Below are 17303 nucleotides of genomic sequence, written 5' to 3' on the forward strand. Positions count from 1 at the left end.
TGTAACTTGGAGCTTAGGTCCCAAGGAATCTGTGAGGAAGCAAACCAATAATCAGAAAGATTTTTTTTATATGACTAATATGTAGGGATAAAAAAAAAAAGTAAAAAAAAAAGTGTCTTTTTGGGTGGAAGCCTGACAACTGTAATATGTATGTACATATCACATGTATGCAGACAACTGTACTGCAATATGTATGCAGAAACAATCTGCATTTGTTGCAGCAATTGTTGTTTGTTCAATCCTTCAAATATGATGGAGCAGTTTTCTTACTAAAACTAAGTATTTGAGTTCCTGAAGTAAAGATATTAAAGATACCACATCAAAATTTAATTATCAAAAAAAAAAAAAGGATTGTAAGCTGTATGATGACTTGTTCTCATTTGTAGGGTTAACATTAGCATATTGCTTTTTCTTTTTTTATCACTTATTCTCAATACTGGCATCTATTCTGTTTATAGTATTCTCTTTCTGACATGCCTTATCTTTCTAAAAGTAATGCAGTGTGGTAAAGTTTAAGACATGTAGTTCAGGCCATTCCTTTAAAGATAGGTATGAACCTCCAGTTACAGGAAAAGGGTTCTTGTCTCTTCTCTGACACTTTCAGCATCCTGATAAAAGTATCAGAGCATATTTGAAAATAATCTTAAAAAGGAAGCATGGTGAGATGCAAATGGATTGTGGTGACAATAATTCTTGATAAGTTTTCTTGATGTGCCCAATGAACATAGGAGGACAGATGGGTTTCATTGGTAATGTTACAACAGCCCAGAAAGTGTTGTCATTTTATGAATCTCAACAGCCACAAATAGCTCTTTAAACCCTTCCTTTATTCTAAGACTTGATGCCTGTGAAGGATAAAAAGTCATCAAAAGCCAAACTGTACAACAGAGAGGCCTTAGCAGTTTTATGCTCTGAAGGAATTCATTCACACTGAATGTGCTGATGTGTGTGGAAATTTCTAGGTCACACTTCATTGTACTGAGTAGTAGTATTAGTACCATCCTAGCATAATCCATGCTGACATTTTATAATCCTAATTTGATTATAGACCCAGCATTCATAAACTGATACCTCAAAAAATATACACAGCAGCAAATACTCAGCAAGAGGAGACTGTAGTTTCTCATTGCAGATGAGGATAAGGAAAGATAATTCTTATGCATTTTTGTAAGCAGTTCATACTGTGCTTGCATCTGTAGTTCTGTTTGACAACCTAACCTCTCCTCAAGAGAAAAATTAATTTGGTCAAAATGATGTAAAATGGTGATGCTTACAAATAGGTAGGCCAACTTACTCTTTCTAGATTCAGGGTCGGGAACAGAAACAACTAAAACCTCACTTGTGACTGCTGAGTAATACCACTGTCCCTCTAGGGGAACAAGTGCTTTATTCCAGTCAGTGTCATACAATGTTTCTGCGTTATAGCAACAATGTCACTGACACTGTGTGTGAATCAATCCAGTTTCAAAGAATGGCTGTGAAAGTCTTGTTTGCCCAAAGATGCTTTGTTTCAAGACAGATATATCAGTAAACATTGCCCTCTCCAACTTAGAGGGATAAATTACATAAATGCTCAGTTTACTCTGGACCAGTTTACCAAGTTGGAATGTTCAGATATAGAGAAAAGATTATATATATTATATATAATGCATATTTTAGCTTTTTTTTTTTTTGAGATAAACTCTGAAAATGAGCAGATTCTAGACATTTTCAAGTAAATGCCAAAAGTGCATACCTTCTTTCCTACCCTGTAAGAAGATGTGCTGAGTTTTTTGAACTCTCGGGTCTTTCTGTACTGAGCTGTGTGTTCAGCCATGCTGTTCCACACAGAGAGATGCTGTTAGGATGCAGCTCAGTAGCCCCTGGCACACACATCTAAAATCACACAGAGCCAGAATTTGACTGGTAAGTGATGGGCTGTCACAGGGAGAGACTGTTCCAAGGCAGGGCCTCTGTAGGTCCCAGCTCATAAAGGTTCAAAGCCACTCTGGACCATACCTGCTTTGGTCTGAATCTGGAGCCAAAAGCTTCAGCTTCTCTCATGTCTCAGGTGAGGTGAATTGCCACAACACATCTCTTTGAGAGGCAAGTTTTCTCACCCTCTATGTCCATTGTCATACTGAATCTCAATATGTCTTTGGAAAGGTCTCCTGAAAAAGGCTGTATTTAACAAGAATTCTTTCAAAGCAAAGAAGTCAGTCTGGAAGTGATCAGTACCCTAATGCTGTAACACCAAATCTTTCACTAACAAAAACTGTACTGGGATCAAAATACAGAATGTTCAGATAACCACAGGGTTCCTAATTATAGTTATCAGGATTAGGGCTTGTGTACTAGTTTCTTGTTTATTTCATTGCTGATAATTTGCCTACAAATATGTTTTACTGTTCTTAGATTCAGCTAAACACCATTAAGCCCAAATTAATGGAATGACTAAACTTGTAAGCTGATGATTCAGATACCTCAATAATGGGAGTTCAGGAGACGTTTGCAATAAATATTTTTTTTTAAGAACCCAATCTTAAAATACAAAGTGAAAACTTGGTTTAAATTCTCATTTTGGTTTACTGCATATTCTATATGGGCCTTAGTTTGCTCCTTTCTGAAAGTCATAAATGTGTTGAATTAACTAGGGTTTTTTATACTGTGCACTTGAATCAATAGAATTTACTAGAATCATATCCAGCAATTCTGCAGAGAAGCTACAGACATGAGGAATGCTGCTGTTGGACAATCATACCCTAGACTACTATCATGCCACACTTTATCTAAATCAAAAAAAAAATTAACCTATTGACTACTGAACAAGGTATTTCACAGTCTAACAGAACTAACTGAGAAAAACAGTCTAACTGAGGGGAAAAAAGAAGTATGAGACTGAATTTTCTCGGAAATTTCCTCTCTGAATTTTCTCTGGAAAATTCCAGGCACACAGTATAGAAACTCCTAGACTTTAATACTCAGCTTGATGTAAGATGCTCTCCCAAAAAGTTGGTTTATATCACCATGAATTGTAAGAAACCAAAATAATAATATTTAGTCTGGATTAATAGCACAATGTAGGCACTTTTCATGATTTCACGTGTTCACCTGTTTTATATTTTTTAGGAGTAGAAGAATCTTTAGTCATTACAAAACAGGACTTTTTGTTCACTTTAAAAGACAATTTCATAGTTGTAGCAAAAGGTCCCAAACCATATAGGTTATCACTTATGCTCCATTATGCTATCACACAGCTGTATTACTTCCACATTCACCTCTTTCCCCATTTCCCTCAAGGTATTTGTCATTTCACATGTATTCAGAAGAGCTGATTTTTAATTATCATTCTCTGGAGGAAATTCTTTTTTCAGAAATGTATCGGCCATGTGGTAACTCTTGTGAGCCCGAGGCAGAGGTGAAAGCTGTGCTATACTACCTGCACTGACTAAAAACATAATGAAGCACAGCCTTATCCAGAAAGCTCCCAGTGTAAAAGGAGAAAAGCAGCAAATACATACAAAGCAGTGGAATTTTGTCTCCTTGTTTAATAATGAAGAAATCAGGACAAAATCCCTAATCTCAGCTGGGCCCTTCTTATAGCCCAAAGGAGTTGTGGGCCCATCCAGAACTGCTCAAAGGCAGGAGTCCAGGTGGAGTGAACTGCACTTAGAAGTCACTGTTTTCTTCCAAGGACTTCTAAAGGACACTGGGCTGACTGACTCTGATTAGAGAGCCAGGCTCCAGTGACCAGAATTCAGCCTCTTATTGCTGTAACAATTTTCACTAGTTTCACTGTTGCCTTTCTTTTTTCATAAACAGTTTAAATTCCAGCACAGTACCTGACTGCATTAGGACCTTGTGTCCAAGTGGATTTGAAAAGGAAAACTCTTTCTCTTCCTTATTACTTTATTGGCTAGCATTAGGTGACTTTTTTTTTTTTTTAATCTCACTGGTGTATTGTGAGAAATAATTAGTGTTTTTGTGCTGCTTTGAAAAGAACATAATTGCATCAAATGCTAGTTTGAGGAGAAAGATTCTTATCTGTTTTGTTTGGGCTTTAATTGGCTCTGTATTCATCTTCCTCTCACTCTTATGATTGTGAGTTCAACTCTTTTTTAACCTTTGATCTTTGAGTGGTTTCTCCGAAACCTCACAATTGTCACTTCAATCTGCTCCATTCATGTCTGCCAGATGTTTCAGAGCCCAGGGAGAAGGAGGAGATGAAGACAATTTTTCAGGTTACAGGGATGCTATGATGGACCTGGATGCTGTTTAAGTGGACTGAGGAGAATCTTTTTGAAGGGCTTGGAGGGAAGAAAAATAACCCCTAAAGAAGGGAGAAGTCACCATTTTTCTTCCTGTGTTTTTTTCCCCCACTCTGAGAAGTCCTTCCCTGGGATGGGATTCCTGTCTCATGTGAAGAGTAGAAAGTTCTTTTAGTTTTTTAGAAGGTTTTTGATTCTGAGTTTGCTTCAGATAGATGAGAGGAAATGCAAGTAGAACAACTGATCAAATTATGAGTTTACAGCCTGAAGGAAAAGAAAAATGTAATGAACAGCTCTCATTGGACTTGGATTCACCTTATTTCTCTGTAGACAAGAATCATTGACACTTGAAAATTGAGAAAATAAACTGAACAAACCTGCAGAAAAATATATGGTAATTTAGAAATATTACCAAAAAAAAATAGTGATTCACAAAGTCTCCCAGAACTGCATGTATTTCTAGTTCTCGAACCTTGAGATTTTGTGCCTGTACAAATAGCTAAATTTTCTTTTACATCTTTCATAAAAATGCATTGTAATCTAAACATAGAAATATGAACAATCTACATATGACACAGGAATTTGAGAACATTGGCTAGTTATTTTTCAAAAGCCTGACACTGTTAAAGCTGGAAAACATGTAAATGTTATTTCTCAGATGACTCAGAGAAAAACATAATAATGTTCTGGAAACTCACACTTACATACACAAAAGTCCAAATAAAGTATGTAGAAGTGAAAAAAAGAAAAGAAGAGATCTAGTCCTTGTAAGCCTGGAATTTTTTTTCTGAAATATTATAAGAAATGCATCCAGATCTGAGTACTTTTTTTCTGGACTGATTTGCTCTGATACCTAATTTTCATGCTACATTCTCTAAAATTTAACCACTGCTTTAAAATGGATGGAGACTTTGTTTATATACTTGGTAATGTCAAGTGAATATTTGACCATGAGGTTCATTTAATCATGAAAATAAAATGTTTCTTTTTAATACCAAAAATTCAGTTTGGCTGGAAGCAACTTTTTATTATTACATTTTTGACCAGAGACTGTAAGCAGTGCCATGAGATTTAGATGGCCATCTGTACAGCTTGAGCACTGAGTAGTGGCTCTCTCAAACCTAGTACAGCATTTATAGTAGGCTACTTGCAAGGTATTGACAAGCCAGAAATTAATTCTCTGCCCTAATTAATTTTCAGTACTAAGTAAAACTCACAACCTGTGTAAGCACAAATAACACAGCAAAACTAGTGGATTAGATGGTAAATTACATTTTATTCCCTCTAACTTTTATATTCCAGAATAGCCTGTTTTAAAGCAGTTTTTCCTTTTGAAGTAATTCTGGATTTGCAGTCTCAAAAAAAAAAAGTTTATAATTGAAACTCCTTTTAGCAGTATTGTTTTGCGTCTGAGCTTCTGAATTAGAAAACAAATCCCAGTAGATTAGGTTTTAAGTGGAGAAAAGCAGAGACATGATTACTTTTACCTTCTATTAATTACCAAATGGACAGAAAAAAAAAATTAAAATTTAGTGCCCGTGCCAGTGCTTTTGCTGGGTTTGCTTTTCCTAACCAGTGATTCCTTGGATTGAATCACAGATCATGCCATGTCGATAAAGAAAAGTGCCTGGGCAAAATATTGATTAATCTGCACAAAGTCTTTTTTTGTACTTACCTGTCTGACCTTACGTTGCTGTCATAATGCTTCCTGCATCACAAAGGTTTATCTTGACCTTTGCACAATCTCTTGTATAGTTTGATCTTTCACTTTCAGCTGAATCTGCTCCTCTATTTTGTTATTGTTGTTATCCATATGATAACCCTCCATCTTATTATCATGAAAAGGCATCAAATGAACTTGTAAAAGTTTGTAGGGTGTTTTCCTTTTCTGAAAATGTACTTCAAAGTAATAGGGTAATATTTAGTAGAACCGTTTTATCTTATATATATTATCAGAAAAACAGCACAAAACATCATACCATCTCTTCATCTCTGCTCCTTCCTATCCCTCCAATTTTACCCTTTTTCCACTGGTTCAAGTCAATAATTTTTTTTTGTTAACTTCAAGTTCTGATAGTAACTGTGATCTGGATGAAACCATTGGAGCTATGTCGAGACATCATAAAGCTTCTGGGATTTATGTGGGAAATAGAGGTCTTAGATGCTGTGGATAAACACTTCATGAGCAGAAGGGAAAAGGGCAAAGAACATATCAGGCCTGACCTGCTAGTGAATAAACTCCCTAGTGCTTACACTAGCATAGAGATGTTTTGTCTGGGGAACTACACAATGGTCTTCAAGTCCACATGTGCCTAAAAAGAAAAATTATATTTCAGATTAAATACATATATTGCTCAGTGAATGTAATTTGTAGTGTGTGTCATATTCATTGATGGTAAAGAAATGATGTTTTGTCCCAGGGTTCATCCTAGAGCAGCAGATGTGAGACAATTGTTGAGAAACACATCTTGATATGTCCAGAGATGTAGCAGCATTGTCTGGAGGTTTAGCACAGGTTTTCTCTGCCTTGTGTTCTCTTCTACTCCTGTCTGTGTGTTATTATAGAACGCAAAAGAACACAAGTGCACACCGCTGTTCTCAAGGTGAAGAAAAGGGAAGTTTATTTTCTAACTCTACCATTTATAGTTTTCCAAAAGTGACAGGGGATTGGAAGGTGACAGTGCCACCTCTCCAATGACACTGGACAAACCAACAGTCCACCAACTTTCTTCTCCTCCATAAAGGAATGCAATACAATAAGTTCTTTACAGAAAGTGTGTGAGAAAGTTCAAGAATGTCAACATCAGAAGGCTTAGAAAAATCTTAAAAATCAGGGTGACATCTGTGGGCCCTGAGATGCACCTGGAGATGGGATGACAGTGCCCGTGGTGCCTTGGCATTCCCTGCACATGTGTTAAATCAGGTAGTGTGGTACACTTTGAGAGCTGCCATGAGCAAGGGGCTCCCCAGTCTGTCTGGGGGGATCAGGGCACAGTGTAGCATGTGATTTTCTCTGTTCTCTGAAAAACACTAGCCTTTACTTAAATATTACAGCAAAACTAACAAGTAGTGTTACATCATTTCCTGAACTAGAAATAATAGCAAAAAACTCTAATCTAGAGGGAGTGCAGCCAAGTATCATCATGTTGTAATTATCAGAGGACTGCATTTTGAGACCCGCTCTTTATGAAGATTTAAAAATTACTCATGAAATGGAATATGTTTAAAGTGCACTTGGACATGTCCCTTTTTTATGTTTTCAGTATGTTCTGTGACCTGCACTCTTACTTAGAGCTGTGTAGAAGCATTTAATCTGCTTTTTTCTTTCTCCAAAATCAAACAGATATTCCTTCTGCAGAGAAAGGACTTAAGATTTTTATACTATTTAAAGACCTTAAAAAAGATCGCCAAACCACACAGCCTGAGGACACCTTTTTAAAAGATTCTGAGCTGCTATTCAAAGACATATGTGCATAGTGGATTTATAATTTAAAATTACTGTTTCCTCGTCATCTCTAACCATTTTTACTTTTAAATATGGGCCAAGTTCTTTAGTGTCTGTAGATCAGCTGTATCCAACTTAGCAAAAAATTTAGCACCATGGAGTATGCTGGCAGAGCAAAGAAAACTTTGAGCAGGTTGCTCAAGGTATTTACATCTGACCAGATGCAGTTTGATTCGCTGAACAGAACATCCTCTGGCTGCAGGCAATTTGAAGGTACTTCAAGGCACAGCCACTGATTCAGATCCAAATATCCCTTTTGGGGCTGAGGAAATGCGATGGAGAGTTCCTGCTTAGTTACCTATGAAATGAGTGGCATTCACTTGTGCACAAACCACTTCCTACAGATGCCCAACCATGGGGACTGCAGGTTGTTCAGGATTTTGCTGTAAAATTGCTTGATTGTTCAGGATCAAAACAGTGTCAAGGGCACTAACTTAACACTGGTTCAATGCAAATATATTTTTTGCCAGTGGTGTTTATCTCCAAACACTGCAAACAATCTTGTAGAACAAACCTTACCAGAAGTACAACACATGAGGGTATAAGGCTTAGAACAGTCAAGACTAAAATAGAAATAAATATAAGATTTTGATAACCTTTTCATAACATCCTGTAACAAGGAAAAACTGTCAGCTCACATCTAAACATTATTAATTTGCCTTGCAGAAGGAATGGATTTCAGGAGAGAGAAAATTATAATTATATTCTAAAACAAGTTATGAGGAAATAAAATTATGATGCGTTTGGCTACTTTGGAGTCAAAACATGTTCTGGAAGGTTTTAATTTTCCCATGTCAAGCCAAAAGACAGAAGGAACAAGTGAGAAAAAATGATTTTTGAAAGTAGAATTCTTTTTATCCATTGTGGGTTTGTTAGCACTTCTGACAAAGTGCTCTGTTTTGTTGGAAACTTGCAATACTACCAAGACTGATAGGAAATTTTCTCTGAACTGCCACTGTGTTCAGCAGTAAAAAAAGGTAACCATTGAAACTATGAAAAGTGACATTGTTTTGGTTTTCCTATTAGTATTAGAAAGCATTAAAGGCTTTAATGAGCAATAGAAAATGATAAGATACAAGGAGAGGAAAGCATTGTACAGAATTGTCACAGAAAAGGCAATTGATATAATTAAACTACAAAACAAATTTAGTGTCTGAAAGACAAGAAAAGAACATGTGCTCTTGGGTGAACTCAGGTCCCAAAGATTATTAAGGCAGAACTGGATTTTTCATTTGAGAGATTTAATTTAATCAGACTTTTCTGCTAACTTAATTTGATCAGATTTTTCTGCTAGCATTGATATTTAACTTATTTGGTTGTCATGTTACACCTTTCATTCTGTGAGTGTTAACACATTATTGCATATTTTTTTTTCCTCTTGGCTTTAAACCCTTCAATATTTAGAGGGATTTTGAGTCTAGGATTTGAATTCAATCTTATCACAGTTTATATAAAGTGTCTGTCAGGCTGAGGTACCCATATCACATGAAATCTTACCCCAAGATTTCCACCAAGGCAGAGACAAGGAATTGGGACATCATGGATCTGTGTCCTCCTCAGGATCCTGAGGGAGATTGACTTTCCTTAGTACCCGGCCGAACAACAAACCCAAACACAAAGCACATGACTGGGGGCAGCTCACCGTCCCCACAGCTGGAGTTGGGAATCTCCAACTGTGGGGATGGTGAAAAAGGGTGTAAATTATGGTCTGTAGAAAAAGGGTGTAAATTGTAAAGCCAAACAGAACGGCTGAAGCAGGAGCAGCATGGCTGAAGACATTTATCTTGAGGCTCCCTAGGGCCACACACAGAAAGAGGGCCTGCAACAGAGAAAGAAACGGGTTTAATTTCGTGTAGCACTGTTTCTTAATAGCCCTGGCAAGTTTATCAAGAGTATGCTTCTTCAAGCCCTTTTATTAAAAATAAAATCATAATAAAATAAGACATTTTTAATCTCAACCAAGTGTTACATAAATAAAGCATTCTGATGCATGGGCCACAATTTGCTGTAGCAGAGAATTCCTTTGGCAGCAAGAGCATTTTAATCCAGTCTACAGTGTTCCAACAGGGAAGCGTGGAGCCACATTAATCTCATTTGTGATAGCTGAACTTAATTTCTTTTTCTGTGCAATGACAATCATAACTGTGTGCCAATTGTTTTGGTATATGGGTTTTTTAAAAATCTGATCAGTATAGTTCTTAAGGTGGTTTAATGCTTATTTAGTCTATCCTCTTTATTCACCCTGTAAAATTAAAATACAAAATCAATCATTTAAATTAGATGTAACAAAATGGAACAATTAAGTTGATCATTGTACAGAAATTAATACTTAACAGTATGATAAAACTAACTGCCATTTATGATTTATTATAGAAATATAAACAAAAAGGCCACAATAAATTCTATTTCTTTTCTTACCACAAACTCAAAGACAGCAACACTGGTGTTTCAGTTTATTGTTGAGAAGGCCTGAGCTCTGTCCTGAGAGGGGCCAGAAGCAGCAGCAGCTGGGTGGAAAGCTTTCAGGTCGTAGATGCTATTCTTGCTATGCCCAATCTCTGCAGTTCTGGCAACATAAACAAAATCAAGACAAGCAAGCAAAACTAACTAGGTAAGTAGAGACTTTCATGTACACTAAGACTTTATGTTCAAGAAAAGTTGTTTATATGACCGCTCTGTAACACTCACACTCATCAACTATTTTCTTTAGGTGGAAAAAAATGATAATGGCTTTTTTATGTACCTTCAAAGGAAGCAATAAAGTACCACAGCTTACTGGAGATGATGCTTAGCTTTTCTTGTGACTGATATTGTCATTGCAATGAATATTTGTGTTCTCCTTATGAGTTAAAAAGTTTTTCTCCTTCTCTTCTCCAGGGGAAGGTCCTTTATTTTCTTCAGTTTTCTGTCCATGAGACAACAAAAGGAAATAGGGAGTGATCTTTGGCATTGGAGGGGACAGTTGTATGGATCCTAGTTAGTTTTTCTCAAGAACCTTATTCCCAAAGTAGTTTTGCAGGTACTGTTCACTTTATTTTTTACTTTGCATATAAAGCACATGAAAATCTTTTGGCCATTCCTGTTAGCTCCTGCCAGGTAGATAGACCAGGTATGCCAAGTGAGTTGAGCAATGAGAAAGTAATTAATATCTCCCATTACTCTTCATTAATTAGACTATATCAGGATACAAAGCAACTTTTAGCATAGCATTCAAACATTGTAAGGAATTACCATAATCTTTATGGTACGACTGCACCCCAGAACCTCACTGCAACATCTGCTTAGGATTTTAACCCTCTGAGACTTGATTGCAATTGAATAGAAGTTATATTATTGCAGAAATAAACTGGACTTGTATGGAAGGAACTACATATTTATTACAGTAAAAGAGACTCTGATGAAATTCTGATATATTTTGTCAATTTGGGAAAAAAAAAACAGCAAAGAAAGGTAATCGTGATTCCAAATTTTAGGCTAGATATCAAAATGAGCTCCATGAAAAAGACTTATACCTAAAAAATTGTTCATCCAAATGTTTAAAGTAATTTTCAAGTACAGGCAATCTGGAGGAACACTTCAGTTTCTTCACACCTATCTACTATGTCTGTAGATGTGTTTATTGTAGCATATGTCTTCACTTAGTGTTTGGTTTTGTATCTGAAAATGTATAATTTCCAGCATTAAATATTTCAGCTAAGATCCCTAGCCTGTGATCCATATAATAGCTGTAAACCACTTGTGCTGGTGAGCTAATATTTATTTCATGATTTAGGAGGGTGAAAGTTATTAAACTACATAATTTCTAAGGACATTCACCCTTGTATGGAAGAGTCTGAAATGAAGAGATTACTTGAACCTTCAAAAGTGGGCAATTATGAAAAACAATTTCTTAATGATGGCTCATTAAGGAAGTTACTCAGATTGCACAAATGATAGCTTTTATGAAACCTCAGAAAAACTGCCAAAAATTGTCTTCACTAGGAATATGTGTACTGCGTGTGTCTCCTTAATAGCATAATTTTATTTAGCTCTATTGCTCTTGTTGCCTGATGATTGAAGGCAAAACAATGCTCATTTAACTGTTCCAATGGTTGAAAAAATATACAAAAGGTATTTTTTTATTAGAAATATCTTTTACGTTTTCTTTTTTTTTATTTATAGTTGAAAAAGTAAAGATTTAATTTACAATATGGAGGGAGTGGGTTCTTCAAATTTCTAGAAAGTTTTACAGAATGTTTTTCTGCCAAAAGTTTTTCATTATGGCTGTCCTACAGAGCTGGTGTTCCTTGTGGTGCAGAAGATAATTTTTGGATAATTTTAAGTAAACATAAATAATATTGCCCATGTGTTTGAATATAATCATCAGAATACCCTAAGGTGGAAAATTTTGTTGCAAAAAATTAGACTTCTGAGGTGGCCCAAGTAAACTATAGAGATTTATCTATGGTCAGAAATAGCTCATGATGAAATTTCAAAGGTCTTCTGTTGTCTCCTCATCACGACATCAATGTAAAATACACAGTTTATGCTGCTCTAGTTTCTCAGGCCCTATTAAGAGACTTATTGAGATTTATGTTTGTATAAATAGATGCTCAATTTCAGATGCTTAAATGTGTATAAAAATGCATAGAGTTACATATTTGTAAATACTTACAGAAACAAAGCAGAGGCATGTCAAATCATCCAAGTGTTGGTTTTCATAGAATCAATAGGGAAAAGAGACAAAAGAAATAACAACAATAACTATCTTGGAGCTTCTTTTCTTTGGGATCACAATTTCACTGCTGTTCATACAGTTTTGACATAATTTGAGTTCTAACAGAGATCCAATTTTGTGCAGCCATCAAGAACACGGATTTGACTCTGAATATGCAAAAATTCTTACAGTCATTTGGAAGGTATCTTCTGTACAAAGAACTGATTGATTGCTTGATATTTTCTTTGCTGTTATCAAGGTAAAAGGCCTAAATAATGCATTTATTCTGAAAGGCTAAATTATTTTTTATTATTCACTTGGTTGGTCTGCCACTTGTACTTTTGATATTTGCTTCTATTAAGAGCATTCTTAACTCCAAGGTATTTTCTATCTTCTGTCAAGGGCATGATAGTCTATCTTTCTATGCCTACTTTTCTAGACCAAGCAAAACAAATTTCCTCATGCTCATTGAAACCCTGTCTGCTAGTGAAGCATTTTTTAATGTCCAAGAAGGCAGGCAGGAAAAAGCCAACAAGAGCTAAATGTTTCAAAAGCCATAAGGACAGCGGGAGTGCCCAGTAGAGAAAGTCTGGGAAACTAGATTGGAATGGAGCTCAGGCTCACACACCATCCTTTGGTCACTCACAAAGTTTCCTTGCTAGCATGCTCCTTGCTGCAGTTATACTGTGAATGAGCCCCTTCCCAGGCAAATCCCAGACTGCAGTTCCATGTGTGCCCACAGTTCTGGAGATGGCACGGACCACAGACTCTGCTCGGCAGGCAGCATAGATGTGGGCATTGTATTTTGAGGCAGGCACTTAAGCCATATGGACATAAGCCATGCCAGACCACTTTTCCTGAGGGCAGAGAATGGGCACCAGTCCAAGAGAGATTTGTTTAGCATGTGCACACGGCCCAGCTTTCCAGAATACCAAGTCAGTCAGAAGATGGATCTCCACTTCAGCAGAAATAAATACTTTGGATAAAACAGCCTTCCAAAATAAAATCCCATGTGCTTGCAAGAAGGCTGAGTCCAAAGCCTTGCCAAGGAAAACTTTGTGGGCCATGGTTATTTACATCGTTATGTACAGCTCACACACATAGTCCATAGGAAACATGCAGCAGGTTTGCTGCAGGCTAAATCCTGCTTCCTGCACTGAACCATGCAGACATTGAGTAACATTTTCAGAGGCTGTATTGATTTAACTTGCTGTAGAAGACAATAATAAGGCCTATGCCAAGATTATCTTCTTTCTTCTCATGGCTTTTTTTCTGAACTGTCAGTATTTTTCTTTATGTTCTATGTATCTAATGTTTCATTTGTTTTCTGTTTCTAAACAGTGCTTAGATTAACTTGTAGGGATAATTTATCTCTAAATGAGTCACCTTCCTATCAAGAATTCCTCAAATGACAAAGATAACATGTTGCTTCTGAGACAAACTATTATATGTGAATATGTATGTGACATATGCAATAACAGCAATAATAGTATGCATTATATATGTAATTTTGTGTTCTTCCCCAGTTAATTGCATTACTGAAAATGAACTACCTACATAATTGTTTCTTTGCTCCTTCTCGTGCTTCTGTCAAACAACAGACATACCATGTGTAATTGCTGGAAAACAAAGTTAATTTGAAACATTGTTTGGTATCATTTGAATTTGAGACTTCACTTTCTTCTCACTTTTACCAGTTTAATATAAGTATCTTTTCACCTGGATTATTTCTGTTTTGCACCAGTGATAGTGCAAGGCAACCAGTCCCATGACCTTTCAGTGGCTAACACATGACTCTGTTTGTACTACCAAATTAGATGTGCATCCCAAGCACCATAGCCAGCTGGTAGAGCTTGTGTTGATTTTCCTAGTCTCCAAAAATAGAGTGACCACACGCAAAAGTCCCTCTGGGAAAGGCTCCTGCAGCACCCTCTGCTTGGGTATCATGCCTGGGAATTACTAAGAAGAGTGGTGCATGTGCCAAAATCACACCAGGGGACATTTCAGGCACTTGACAGCATAGATGAACATCTCCCAGTGCCTGGGAACATTCCTGGGTATGATTTAAGACATTAATACAGACAAAGCCATTATGGTCTGTGGGTCTAATGGAGAACAGGAAATGTGACTGAGTGGCTCTACTGAAAAACGTTAAATGGTATTAAAATGTTGTCTGTATTGTCTCATCTTCCACTTAATAAAAGTTAACTATTCCAGACATTTGATCGTACCAGGCTTACTAACATCTTTCTGTATTTCTTACCTCCTAAAGCAAAACAAAAGGTTTGTCTTAGAGACATTCTTACAAATGTCTGCAAATCCCTTAATAAAACATCTATCAGTTACTGTCACTTTTCTGACTTGAAAAGGAGTAAGAATATTTCTTTAGTGCACTGGCTGCATTCAAAATAATTTTTGAGACATTTCTTAATATGGTTGCAGTCAGATGTCATCAGACTTTACAGGACATGTCTTTTTGTTAGGTCAGAAATTGAATTTACTGTTGATGCTGTGAAGCTTGGCAACATTATGTTCTTTTCACTTGATGCTGATCTCTGAAAATGCATAGTGAGCTAAAAAAGATTTCCCATGTTTCTTCTTGTATTGTGGTTTGGGTTTTTTATTCACTTTCTTATGCTTTTGCAATTCCATTTAATATTGAAAATCCTCTAGGTAGCATGAAACATAAAATACAGAAGTTTCTTTATTAAATCTTTTTCAAAAGTCCTTGAGAACTTAAGCCAGGATTTCATGGCTCTAACAAACCTTGCTATGTGTGTTGATTAAAAAAGATCCCCTCTTGCTCTTTCTTACCCTGAATGGCAGGAATCACACTTCAGTATTGTGATTCTAGCATTGTGAATCATACCAAATAGATTCTGCTGTGTGATGGCATAAAAGCACCTCAAGGACTTATGTCAGACCAGCCACAACTTCCTTACTAATCTCATTTATTGCAGGTGTTTTCTGCCTCTCTTTGTACAACTGCTAGCCTGCTTACCCAGTAAAACCATAGCAACTACAGAGCTAAATCACAGAGTGGCCAGATTCATGAACAGGTTCACTAATGCCTGATAACTTGGGACCTCTGAGAAATCACTGCAGAATATCCTATTGCCAAAGACCACAGGAAAACACAAATTCCCTGGGTTTTCATGGTGGGCAGACATGTAATGCACATCATGATTCATTATGTGTCTTACACTGAGAGCTGTCTTCCACTGTCCTATGGGATTCTACTTTCTTCTTCATTTAACCCTGAAGCACTGATGAACAACTATAAAATCTGGATAGGAGAAGACTCTAGAAATTAAGTTTGCATTGGCTATATTAACTTATGGCTTAATTCTGATGAAACCACCCCTCACTGGAAGAGCCATGGGTAAACAGAGAGAAGCAATGTCCTGAGATGTCTTATGCATTATTGACACAATAATAACAAAATTCACTTGGTTTCTCTTTAGCTCTGGAATATGGCTGATTGCACTATTTTCAAATATCAGCCAGTGAGCTGATATAGAAATACTACTTAACATTAAACAATTTCTTAGGAAAAAAGGGATTTAATATTCCTTTTTTGAAGGCATTAAAATTCCTTTTGATATCAATAATTTAAAATATAAAACATTAAATTTATTTAAAGAATATACATTAAGTATAAATTAATTTATAAGTTATAAAATTTAAATTGTGGAATAATCTTCATGTTTCCTTTGAAGGAATGTGGTTTTTAGGGAAAACACAAGAGATGATACCCTCCACAAATAAGAAGAAAATTTTCTCTATATATGTTATAAATAACCTAAAAGATGATTAATTGCCAGAACTTAGGAAGTGGCATTTAGGAAAGAAAAAGGCTACTTCTATGTTAAGCCTCCTTGAATATATGCAAAAATGGTGGGTAATTTACAAATTGGAAGATGAAATAACCCAGGTCAAGGACTGTGTCCTTAACCAATGTTATTTGGTTCAGGTTATGTGCTTTGAAGTAGTTTTCAATCTACTGAATACAACAGAAACACTTGATTTCCATTATGTGTTCACACACTTCTAAAAATTATCTTTACTATAGGGTATTACTACTGGTTCCTCCCAAAAGCTGAAAACATTAAATTTTTAAAAATGTGTTTCAGGATCAGTACTTTGGTTTCTCTGCACCTTGTTTAGATTGAATAGTTACGAATCATCTTTTCTACTGGGTAACCTCCTTCAGCTCAGAATTTAAAACTGCATCAAGATTTTTCTTTTTTTTGTGAAGACTGTGCAGGTCTGGGGCTCTCACCTCTTGTCTGTCCAAGCTTTCACTTCTTCAGAGTGACTTCTGGTTCTTTCTTGAGGCTCATGCCTGGCATTCTCTCACAAAGGAGCAGAGGAGAAGGTGCATAGTGCACAGCTGAGTCCTAGACCTAGAGGGATATTAACACTCATAGGCTGAGCATTATCCCAGACAGGAGAAACTCGAGTGCCTCTCAACAAGGCACTTAAATATACTCACTTCAGTGACAGCTGAATGTGCATTCAGTCTTTTTTAACTGGTGGCAACTTGTGTGCCTTCATCAAGTAGCTTTTACTAAACTCTCCTTCTTCAAACAGGAAGTGTATTTGTGGATAGCTGCTTTAAATCTAATGTGCAACCTGTACTTTGAAATGAAAAAGCAGATGCACTTTCCATGAATAAAAGTCACTGAATAAAGTCTAAATCCTAAAGTGATGCCTATTATTTTGTTATTTTAAAAATTACTTTACTGAGCTACATCATCTTTCTAGTTACCAGCATGCTGGAAATGGCAAACATTTGGACACATCTGTGGGCAAAAAGCAGGAAAAAAGTATGTACACCGAAAATTTGGACTTT

The 17303-nt window shown here is 36.3% G+C and overlaps 1 long non-coding RNA gene across 1 annotated transcript; it reads right to left on the reverse strand.

The window, feature by feature from the left end:
• Positions 1-8633: 8633 nt before the first annotated feature.
• On the reverse strand, positions 8634-17071 carry LOC135455606 (uncharacterized). The gene is made up of 5 exons (XR_010442357.1): positions 16944-17071; positions 16731-16854; positions 10496-10657; positions 10171-10318; positions 8634-9571 (listed from the first exon to the last, which is right to left on the reverse strand). It is a non-coding gene; the product is annotated as an uncharacterized LOC135455606 (long non-coding RNA).
• Between the last annotated feature and the right edge of the window lie 232 nt (positions 17072-17303).

This window comes from Zonotrichia leucophrys, chromosome 1, assembly GCF_028769735.1.
Source record: "Zonotrichia leucophrys gambelii isolate GWCS_2022_RI chromosome 1, RI_Zleu_2.0, whole genome shotgun sequence".
Taxonomy (NCBI): Eukaryota; Metazoa; Chordata; class Aves; order Passeriformes; family Passerellidae; genus Zonotrichia; species Zonotrichia leucophrys.